The 11,890-nt window shown below is 40.7% G+C and overlaps 1 pseudogene; it reads left to right on the top strand.

Annotated features, from left to right (window-relative positions):
- The first annotated feature begins 8,389 nt into the window (after nt 1-8,389).
- On the top strand, nt 8,390-8,698 carry LOC123644744 (annotated as a pseudogene).
- The last annotated feature ends 3,192 nt before the right edge of the window (nt 8,699-11,890 follow it).

The raw sequence follows: 11,890 nt of genomic DNA, 5'->3' as shown, positions 1-11,890 counted from the left end.
GTTAAGCTTCTTTCCATTTAAATTTAACTAATTACTTTTATGTTCCTACCTGTTTGGAGGACAGAAACCATTAAACAGATTTTCACCCTTCAAGAGTTCACAAGATCAACAGAAGAAACTTGGGGCAAGGCACAGTGGCTCACACCTATAATTGCAGCACTTTGGGAGACTGAGGTGGCAGGATCACTTGAGGCCAGGAGTTTGAGACCAGCCTCGGCTACATAGTGAGACCCTGTTTTTACCAAAAAAAAAAAAAAATTATGAAAAGAAACTACACATATGCAACAAATCCATAAATATGAGCAGGAGCAACCATAATTGCTAGGAAAGAGTCAGAAAGAGAAGCTTAACGTGGGCCACAGTATAGTAAAGTGTCAGCTTCAAGGGAGACAAAAAACTTATTTTGTCCCCTGAATTAACTAGCCAATCTAGCAAGGTTTATTCAGTACTTTTTATGTGAGCCACTATCCTCATTGATGAGAGTGTTACAAAAGCACATAATTCCCAAACTCTGAGGTTAAAGAATGTGGTATATTTAAGGTGATTAATGCACTGCACAAACTAAAATGGTAAATACCAACATAAAGCAATGTACACTAATACAAAATGAGAAGTAAGACCGTGACAAATGGGAGCTATAGAAATCCAAAGGATTTAGATTCATTTCAACATCTCTTTATCGGACATCTACAAATTACTGAACTAAGCTGGATATGAAGTTAGGATGGGTGTGGTGACTCACGCCTGTAATCCTAGCACTCTGGGAGGCCGAAGCGGGAGGATGGCTTTCGATCATTAAGTAATTACAAACATATGTAGCCATTGCCCTTATGTAGTTTACAGTCTAGAGGGGGAACACATTGATTAGAAAACAAAGATGGTGAGAGAAGGCTGGGTCAGGAAAGGTAGTCAGCGTTCAGGATGAGTAAGATTATGCAACAGAAGAAGGGAAGATCAGCCTTGTTAACAAGAATGGCATGAATACTTGTCCTGAGATGGAAATGCACCAGATACTTTGGCGGGATGGTGAGTGGATCAGTCTGCACAGAGAACAAAGATCTGTGGATGTGATTAGAAAGGGATACGGACAGAAAATAAGGTTGGTTCTGGACAGTGTGGATCTCTCAATGTCAGGCTAAGAAGTCTGGACTTGGGACATTGTGAGCATAAAAAACTGAGATAAATAGTTGATGACAATGATTTAAAAACTTATGGCGTCCAAATGAGGAGTTTGATGAATAGTGTTGATTATGTAGGATACCTCAGGAAAGTCAAAACCGACAGTAATTGGAGAAGGCAGAGCAAGATGGCTGAATAGAAATTTCCAGCGATCCTTCCTCTGCACAAACACCAAATTCATCTATCCACTCAAGCAAGCACTTTCAAAAGAACCAAAAATCAGGTGAGTGATCACACTACCTGGTTTTAACATTATATCGGGGAAAGAGGCACTGAAGAGGGCAGGAAAGACAGTCTTGCACGGCCTACTCCACCCCTCCCCGTGCCCCAGCAGTGCCGCACCAGCTCCTCAAGTGGAGGGAGGATCTGTGTGCCCCCGGCAGGGAGAGTGAAGTGACTGTGGGGCTTTGCATTGGAACTCAGGGCTGCCCTGGCACAGGGGAACACAGCACAGGGTAGAATCCTGCCGGTGCCTACATGGAGGGAGCATTTTGACCAGCTTAGCCAGAAGCAGCCTGGGACCCGGACTCAATTCATAAGGCAGTCGGGCCACAGGGGCTGCAGTCGGGCCAGGCCAGTGCCCGTGCCACCCCTCCCCCAACTACAGGCAGCGTGACTCAGGGAGACTCTTCTTCCACTTGAGAAAAGGAAAGGGAAGAACTCAGAGGACTTTGTTTTGTGACTTGGGTACAAGCTCAGCCACATTAAAATAAAGTACCAAGCAGACTCCTGAGGACCCTGAGTCCAGGCCTGAGTTCCCGGATGGCATTTCCGGACCTACTCTGGGCCAGGAGGTAACACGCTGCCCTGAAGGGAAGGACCCAGTCCTGGCAGGACTCACCACCTGCTGACTACAGAGCCCTTGGGCTTTGAATAAACATCTGAGAGCCAGGTGACAGTCACCACTGGCTTTGGGCGCAACTGGGCTGGTTTCAGGTGTGATCTGGCACCTGTGGCCATGGGGGAGTGCCCATGTCACTCCTCCAACTCCAGCAGCCCAGCACAGGGAGTGAGGGAAGAGAATGGAAGACTGTCTGGTAACCCAGGGAATTCTCTCATATCTCAACCTGAGCTCATCAAGGTGGTACCACCAGGTCTGCAAAAGTCACAGCATTACTGGGTTTGGGGCACCCCCAGTGCTGATATGACTGCAGTGACCACAGACTTAGGCCACAACACTCAGTTCCCTTTGAATATCTGGAAAGCATTCTCGAGAAGGATGAGTCGTGTGTGGTACAGGCTGCACAGCTTTGTCAGTTTACCGAAAATCGCTGAGTCGTACAGTTATAACAGGTGAATTCTATGGCATGTAAATTATACCTCAATAAAGCTATCAAAAATTTTTAAAAATTTCAAAAAATAAATACTAATTGGAGTAAACAAAAATCAATAACTGGATTTTACTTTTTGAAGATTTCTGGTGTGCTCTGAGATTGCAAATTTTACACAGTAGTAAAAGAAAATACAATCAACAAGTGTAGGCTGTTTGTTTCAGAACAGCATTCCAGACACGTGTGTTCCAGAGATGCTATTAGGTCAGACAGACAGGCAGACACACACACACACAGTGCAAGTGTTTTATGGTAAAAATAAGTTTAAGAAACACAGAATTAAGCAGGTTTCTTTATTAAAGGACTTCTCCAATTGTATAATGTTCTTAATGTTCTGCCAAAGATCCTGACTTTGGAGGCTTGGAATACAAATATTCCTCAAAGCACCATGTGGGAAAACTATTGTAGAAATTTTATAACGTAAAGAAAAAAATGGTAAAAACATTATTAAGAGATGTCAGACTCTTTACCTGATGGGGGTACCATTAAGGCTTAAAGGAAGAAATGACAAATATTTGCATAAATGAACAGTAAAAGTGGATTAGAATTAAACAGGCTGTGATAGTGTAATTTTTATTTTCTCATCATTCATCTATGTTTATGGCATCAGGGGCCAGGCAGAGCATCTTCCATGAAGAAATGCAAATGTCTCCTCTCCTTCCTAATCACTGTAGCCTTATAATATCACCAGTGAGAAGTTAGAGGACAATTTATTACGTCTACGCTTGGCTCCAGTTTGCCATGATTTCTGGACTAAGTTTGTTATGCTTGATGGCTGTGACCAGGGCGTCATGAGTTTGACAACTTAAAGGCAAAAGATTGATTTTCTCTTCACAAAAAGTATTAAAGAGACATGTGCTAAGTGTGGGATGTTCTAGCCTGAAATTGGTTGGCCATTTGAAGATGATCTGAATGCAGTGATACAAAGAGCTCATTGATTTCCCAAAGTAAGGTCTTGCTGGTATGACCCCCCAGGTCTGGAAAGGTGTTTGTCTCATCTAGGGTCATCATCAACATTCCTCAGGATCAAGAATTTTCCAGATCTAAATGTGGACTCTTTTACTGTTAATTAAAGTGAATACATGAGAGGAAGTTTCAGCACAAGACTGTCTGGAAATTCAGCAAGTCATAGACTTCTTAGACTTTCTGCCCTTGACTCACTCTGTTGCTCTCATTTAGGAGAGGCCTGTGAACTCCTTGCCAGAAAAGTGATAAAATAAATTATTTCAGAGCTGTGTGCTCAGAGAAAAAGGCAGTGATCACCACATGATATAAGAGAGTGTTCTGTTTAGGGCACTTTAACTCAGAAGGATGGAGACAAGTGAGAATATAAATAATGCTCAAAGAATGACTAAGGACATGCAGAATTTGACTGCCAGGAAATATTAGGTCTGCTAAAAACTGCTGCTGCCCTAACTGCCCACGTGTTGACTCACTGTTAAAAATGTTCACCCCCGGGGTTAGACGTTAAGACGGTACCAACTTTAGCAGTGAGGGATGTGGAAGCCGTAAGCAACTACTGAGAAAAGAAGAGGCTGGAAGAACATTTGAGAAGAGGCTTTTATACCCAGCCTTTGAAAAACTTACTTGAATTTTATGAGACATGGATTGGAAAGTTAGCTAGGATAAGCTTTTGATTGACATTTTTATATTGAGGTGAGATTCACATAACATAAAATTAACCACTTTAAAGTATACAATTCAGAGGCATTTAGGACATTCACAATGTTGTACAACGATCACCTTTCTCAAGTTCCAAAACATTGTCATCACCCCAAACAGGTTTTTTAAATTGAACTTTTATTTTGAGATAATGGTAGATTTGCATTTTTGACAAAGGTATGAAAGCAATTCAATGGAGGCAGAATAGCCTTTTCAACAAATGGTACTGAGGCTGTTGGATTTCCATAGGCAGAAAAAATGATTCCCAAACTAAACATTGCACCATATACAAAAATTAACTCAAAATGGATCATGGACTTAAATATAAAACATAAAATTATAAAATGCTTAGAAAAAATATGAAAGAAATTCAAATTTTTCAGGAGCTAGGGCTAGACAGAGTTCTTAGACTTGGCACAAAAACCATGATCCATAAAAGAAAAAGTTGATAAATTGGACCTTATCAAAATTTAAAACTTTTTCTATTTTAAAGCCTATGTGAAGACAATGAAAAGACAAGCTACAGACTGAGGGAAAATAGTTGCAAACTGTCACATAAATTACTAGTGTCTTAGAACATGTAAAGAACTCTGAAAAAAGTTGCAGAAGGTTTCATACTGTATTATTTCCTTTATCTAACCTTTTTTTTTTTTTTTTTTTTTTGAGACGAGGTCTCGGTTCTGTTGCCCAGACTAGAGTGCAGAGTACGTATAGTTCACTGCAGCCTCAAACTCTTGGCTCAAGCAATCCTCCTGCCTCAGCCTCCTGAGTATCTGGGACTATAGCAACATGCCACCATGCCCAGCTAATTTTTTCTGTTTTTTGTAGAGACAGGGGTCTTGCTCTTGCTCAGGTTGGTCTTGAACTCCTGGCCTCAAGCAATCCTCCGGCCTTGGCCTCCCAGAGTGCTAGGATTACAGGCGTGAGCCACTGTGCCCGGCCTATGTAACGTTCTTAAAATGGCAAAATTACAGACATGGAGAACAGATTATGTAGGAATAGACAGGAGGGAAGCGGATGTGGCTGTTTGAGGGCAATAAGAGCAATCCTCGTGGGGATGAAAATGTTCTGTATCTTGACAGTATTAATGTCAACACTGTATTCTGGTTGTGCAATTGTACCATAGCTTTGCAAGATGTTACCTTTTAGGGAAACTAGGTAAAGAATATGCGTTATTTCCCTGTATTATTTCTTACAGGTGTCTGTGAATCTATAATGATCTCAATAAAAATTTCAATTAAAAAACATAGACTAAGTTTTAAATGCCTGTCAAAATGGTAGTTTTAAAGGTAGCTTTATTAGTAAGGAAAATATCTTCCTGAAAATGAAATCACATTTTGAGGTAGAGTAGAAGCTGCTAAACATCATGACTGATTTCTTTATTCCTTCCCCCTGCTAGCGTTCATTCATTCAGAAAGTCAACTGAGCACCCACTGTGTGGAAGGCTTGGTGTTCGGCTTCAGTACCCTGCTTGCCAGTTAGGCTCCCGAGGAGCTCCTATTTTAGGGGTGGTGGCAGGCCTGTAATCAGATGCATATACGTGATTTAGAATTCCCTCCAGGACTTAATAGCTGTGGGACCATGGGCAAGTTACTTCTTCGAGCCTCAGAGTCCCTGGGCTGTAAAACTATAATAACTACACCACTTCACAGGGTGGTAGCATCAATTAAATAAGATAATATAGATAAGAATTTAGCATGGAGCCTGGCAGCTAGAAGCACTTTATAATGTTCACTAGATAATGGAATATTACATTATTACGAAGTTGAGCTGAGTTTAAGGTAGAAGGAAAGACTTGTTCTCCAGAGACGTTTTCTTCAGACAGAATGCTTATTTGGGGTATAGAGAGAGGGCCTGGAGGGGTTAGCTGCAGTGTGAAAGCATGATACACTTCATTAAGGAGTTTGTAGTTTATATTACGGACAGATGAACAAAGTTTCAAGCAGGTGAACAAATGAAATGATCACAATAGTTTTATTTACAGCAATGTAGGTAGGAGGCTGTGCACTGATCCAAATAGTGTTTCTCAGAGTGGGATTCTCAGACCAAGTCCATCAAAATCTCTTGAAGAATTACACTTAGGGATTGCATTTTTGATAAGCTTTCCAAATGGTTCTTTTTGCACATTTGGGTTTGGGAAATTCCTAATAGAAGTGTATCAGAGAGAATGTGGAAAAGAGGGAATTTTGAGAAATATTTAGAAGGTAAAGTAACAAAACTTGTTAATCCATAGAATGTGGGGAAGTGAATTATGGGAAAGAACAGGATGTTGCCAAAGTTTTTAGCCCAGACAATCAGTCCCCATAATAAAGGAAGGCAGGATGAGGTGCAGATTAGGGAGAAAAGAAAGCATATGCACTTTGGGGCATGTTGCATTTGAGGACATCCAGATGGAGGTAGCCAATAGTCCTATGGAAAATCCTGTCTGAACTTTGAGTAAAAAAATGGGTCCTAGAGATCTAAGAAATGTACATGAATAATTAAGACCACCCACAAAGACCACCCATGGAGTTAGACTAGAGAACTAAGGATAATATTCTGGGACACTAACATTTAAGTAAAAGGAAAGATGCTGTGAGTGAAATCCAGGAGAAATATTTGAAGTGGTTGGGAGGAGACCCAAGAAATCATGTGGTCATGGAAGTCGACAAAGCAGAATTTGAAGGGGGAATTATCAAATGATTCAGTGATTGTAAGTCGATTGAGAAGGAAAAAGGACATTTGGCCCTTGAATTACTTTTATTTTTTACATTTTCTTTCATTTTTAGGTACAAAAGTTTTACATACTTTTTGTAAGATTGAAAACTTTTATTTTCAAAAAAAGGTATAGCAATAAACAATCCCACCAGAGTGCCAACTGTCTGGTACATTTGCCAACACTAATAATATCTATATTAGTCCAGTTCTTTCAGCATAGATGATAGGAACGAAAGTATGACTGGCTTTAACAAGCAAAATGAAAAGTAAAACGCTTGTCACAAAGCTGTCAAATGCTGTAGGTGGACCTCCTGGGCAAGACCGGCCCCTGGGGTTAAAATGATATCATTAGAAATTTCTCTTTATCTCTTGACTTTCCTGTCCTCTGTTTTTGTCCCTGTCTCAAACCAACTCTCCCTAAATGATAGCAAATTGGTCACCAGCATCACTGAACTTAAATTTCACGTGCCTACTGCAATGAAAGAGAATGTCCCAAGAGTTGTAGCAAAATCCTTGCATTGCTTCTCATTGGTCTAGCTTGAGATATGTGATTTTCCCTAGAGCAATCCCTAGAGCCAAGCTGTATCTCATTGGCCAGACCTGGATAACACTGTCTACTCTTGATTAACTGTGGGGCTGTCACAGTTTTCCAGAAGAAAATCAGGGTGGTATTACCAAAAGGAGGATTGGATTCTGGGCAGGCATAAACAACAGATGGCCATGACAGTAGCGCTAGAGTATTTATGTGCCAATCTCAATTATGTGCTTTATCTTGCATTGACATGCTAATCAGTGTATTTCCTCTTCCCTGAATTTTCTGAGCTTTTAAAACTCACACAGGAAAGTAGTTACCTTTAAACAACATACTTGGTTCAGAAGCCAGGTTACAGTGGGTTATATATTGAGCAGAAGGCAAAGCAACTATAGATCACTCTTCTCATAAAGTTGCTGGCAAAGGAAAGGAGAGAGCTGGAGATGTAGTTTGAATAGGAAGCAGTGTACAGGATTTTTTTTTTTTTTTTTAGCTTATAGGTAGGGGTCAAGGAAGATTTATTTCTCCATTAAGTATGAAAATGCTTATTTTTTTCCATGCAGCTAATGGGTAAAATGCTTTTCACAGTAAAGATATGTAAATATTCATGTCTTGGATTTCTTTTCCTGCCCAGTTTTATTTGACTGTGGCCCTTGGAGATACATTACTCAACTGTAGGTTTCCAATGTGATGTTAACCTTGGTAGAGACCATTCTTTTGTGGCAATACGGGTTTAGGAATCCTGATGTGTGTTTGGCAGATTGATGATCCAAACATGAGCTTCCTATGTTATATCAGGCACTCTCCAAGAACTGAAAAACAGATGATCTAAATGATGTAGGGTTTTATATTTAAATTGCACACATTTCTGTCCAGATAATGAAAGTATTCTTAAAAAATAACCAAAGTAAAAGTGTTTGGCACGCTGATTCGGATTCAGATCAGAACAAGGAATGGCTTCCGCTGCAGCCACTGAGGAGCAGCAGCAATGGCTGTGCGCTCCCCGGTGGCTGTGGGCCTCTCAACAACGTGACCGAGACCCTGAACAAGCCCAGGCACAGCCACCCCTGCGGGCGCCTCACCAAACACAATAAATTCATGTGGGACGTGATCCGAGAGGTGTGTGGCTTTGCCCTGGCTGAGCAGCGTGCGGTGGAGTTGCTCAAGGTCTCCAAGGACAAAAGGGCCCTCTAGTTCATCAAGAAAGGGGTGGGGACACATCTGTGCCAAGAGGGAGCCAGAGAAGATGAGCAACATCCTGGCTGCCATGAGGAAAGCAGCCCCCAGGAAGGACTGAGACCCTCTCCCTTCTGTTCATAATAAATGCAGAAATGTAAATAAATAAGCAAACAGACCATGAATGGTGTGTGTAACTCTGAACTAATTTCCTGACCATTCCTTTGCAGATAAAATAAAAACTCAGAGGTAGAACTAGATAATTAGATGATTGTTACCAAGGTAGTAATGACTGCATAAGTTAAAAAATAAATATTGGTAATTTTGAACTTCAACTTTAAAACTAAAATCCAAAAATACGTGTCTTATGCCATTCTGACTAAGAGAAGATGACCAAGAGCCATTACACAGTGTTTTCACATCTGACACCATAAATCAAGCAAGACAAGTGAGAAGCGTCGCTTGTGGCTTTTCAGGAGCTTCTAGGATACATTTCAAGCATCTTTTGGGGTGACTTTAACCCAGTGTCACTTTATTCCTCAACCAGAGGGGAGAAGGGAAAGGACTGTGATTACGTTTCATTTTACCCAGGACCGTCTCATCAAAGTTGGTGACATAAACCAGGGACTAGATGCCTGAGCCCAAGGCAGCAGACTACCCTGGATCACAAGTGATGCCAAATTTGCCTTTAGAGAAGGGACAGAGTGAAAGTGGCCTGAAATTCTGTTTAAAGTGCACAATAAAAGTCATGCTCTTGAATCATCCCGAAACCATCCCCTTACCCCCTTCCATGGAAAAATTGTCTTCTATGAAAACAGTCCCTGGGGACAAAAACGTTGGGGATCACTATTCTAGGGGTCGCCTGGGCTCACCAGCACCATCTCCTGTACTTAAGAGTCCTTAACTGGTTGTGCTGGGATATACTGTCATAGAATGACAATAACACTGACAGAAAGAGTGAATATATTCAGCTGATATGTATTAGTACCTACTATGCACCAGCACTGCCCCAGGCTCTGGGGCCACTGTGTAAATTAAAACAGGAATTCCTGCTCTCATGAGGGAGATAGCAAATGAAATAGTAGAGTCTATAATAGATAAAATAATTTCATGTGAAGGTTTGTGCTTTGAACAATATAATGTGGAGTAAAGAGATAGCGTCCTACAGAATTGCTGATGAGTATAACAGCAAGGACAACAGCAACGGTGATAATAAGGTGATAATAGGGACAGTTACCTGGAGAGGAGCTGTTTTTACAAGACAGGGGTATTAAAGCACTTTTCACAGGTGATCCTGTTCCTTCTCCCATCAAACATGTGATATAATTACTATTGTTATCTTCATTTTACAGGTGAAGCAACTGAGGCTTACAGAGCCTGAATAGTTGTGTTTTTCTATTATTCTTTTAATTGTGGTGAAATACACAAAACATAAAACTTACCATCTTAACCATTTTGAAGTGTACAGTTCAGTGGTGTTAAGTGAATACACTGTGTGTATCCAATCTTCAGAACTCTTTTCATCTTGCAAAACTAACACTCTAGGCCCTACCTCTATGGACTGGACTACTTGAAGTACCTTGTAAGTGGAATCGTACGGTACTTGTCTTTCGTAGCTAGCTTATTTCAGTTAGCACAATGTCCTCAAGATTCATCCCTGTTGAAGCATGTGTCAGAATTTCTTTCCTTTTTAAGACTGAATATTATTCTATTGTGTATATGTACACATTTTGTGTACCCATTTATCCATCAACGAACACTTTGCTTCCACATTTTGGCTACTGTGAATAATGCTATAATGAACATGTGTGTGATAACCCGTCTTCTTGCCTATTGTCAACCACACCAAACTCACCAAGGTCCTTCTTGCCCTAAGGCGTTATTGCTATTCCCTCCTCTAGCAGGGTACGTCCCCAGATGTTCTTGTGACAGTCTGACACTTTGTTCAAATCTTTGCCAAATGTTACCTTGTAGTAGAAGCCTGCCCTGTCAACCCCAGCTGAAACTGCACATTCCCAGCCATGGCTCTCTGTGCCCTTACCTTGCTATATTGTTCTTCAGAGCACTTGTCAGTACCTGGAATCATATTATATACTGTATTTATTTGTCTATTACCTTCCCCCCCACACACTTTCACATGTCACCTTCAAGAAGACAGACTTGGACTGTTTACCATCAATGCCTAGGACAGTACCTGGCAATAAGTAGGTGTAAATATTTATGAATGAAGGAATGAATGAATGCATAAGGTGGTGAAATCTGTATTTGAATCCTGGCCTTCTGCTTCTAAAGCCCCTGCAGGGTTGCTGCCTTGTGTTATAGAAGTGGAATATCTAGGTGGAGTGAAAAACTGGTTGGGATGGGTGGTATCAGTGGTGAAGTTCCAGAAGTATCGACCAAATGCTGAAGATAGAAGAAACAAGCTCCAGGAGTAAGGAATCATAACTGAAACAATATCCTTACAGTGGATAGAATAGTAGCCCCCAAAAGATATGTCCTTGTACTTCCCCCTGGAAGCTGTCAGTGTAACCTTGGAAAAAAGATCTTGGAGGATCTAATTAAGTTAAAAAATCTTGATATGGGATTATCCTGGATCCTGTGGGTGGACCTTAAATCCAATGACAGATGTCCTTAGAGAGGAAAGGAGGAGGAGATTTCAGACATAGTGGAGGCCATGTGAAGACAGACAACATGGATGAACCTGGATACGTTATGCTAAGCAAAGTAAGTCAGACTAGAGAGACAAATACTGCATGATCTTATATGTAGAATCTAAAGAAGCCAAACTCATAGAAATAGAGAGTAGAATAGTTGTTGCCAGGGGTTGGGGCAGGGGGCTGAGGGAAGTGGGATTTTGGTCAAAGGATACAAACTTTCAGTCATAAAATGAATAAGTTCTGGAAACCTAACATATAACATGGTAACTATAGTTATAATAATAACAGTGTATTGTATACATGAAATTTGCTAAATGAGTAGATCTTAAGTGTTCTCACCATAAAAAAAAGGTAACTAAATGAGGTAATGTATATGTTAATTAGCTTGATTGTGGTAATCACAATGTATACATGTATATCAAAACATCATGCAGTACACCTTAAATATACACAACTTGTGTTTGTCAATGATACTTCAATAAAGCTGGAAAGAAAATAAAGCCAAAGAAGCAGAGACTGGAATTGTGCAGCCACTATCAAAGAATGCCTCAAGCCCCCAGAGACCATTAAGAGGTGAGGAAGACTTCTCCCCTAAAGCCTTTGGAGGGACTGAGTCCCTGCTGACACCTTGATTTTGAACTTCTGTCCTCCAGAAC

Source organism: Lemur catta, chromosome 9 (assembly GCF_020740605.2).
Source record: "Lemur catta isolate mLemCat1 chromosome 9, mLemCat1.pri, whole genome shotgun sequence".
NCBI classification, from domain to species: domain Eukaryota; kingdom Metazoa; phylum Chordata; class Mammalia; order Primates; family Lemuridae; genus Lemur; species Lemur catta.
Note: the sequence above shows the minus strand (reverse complement) of the source record. Positions and strands in the feature narration are given on the sequence as shown.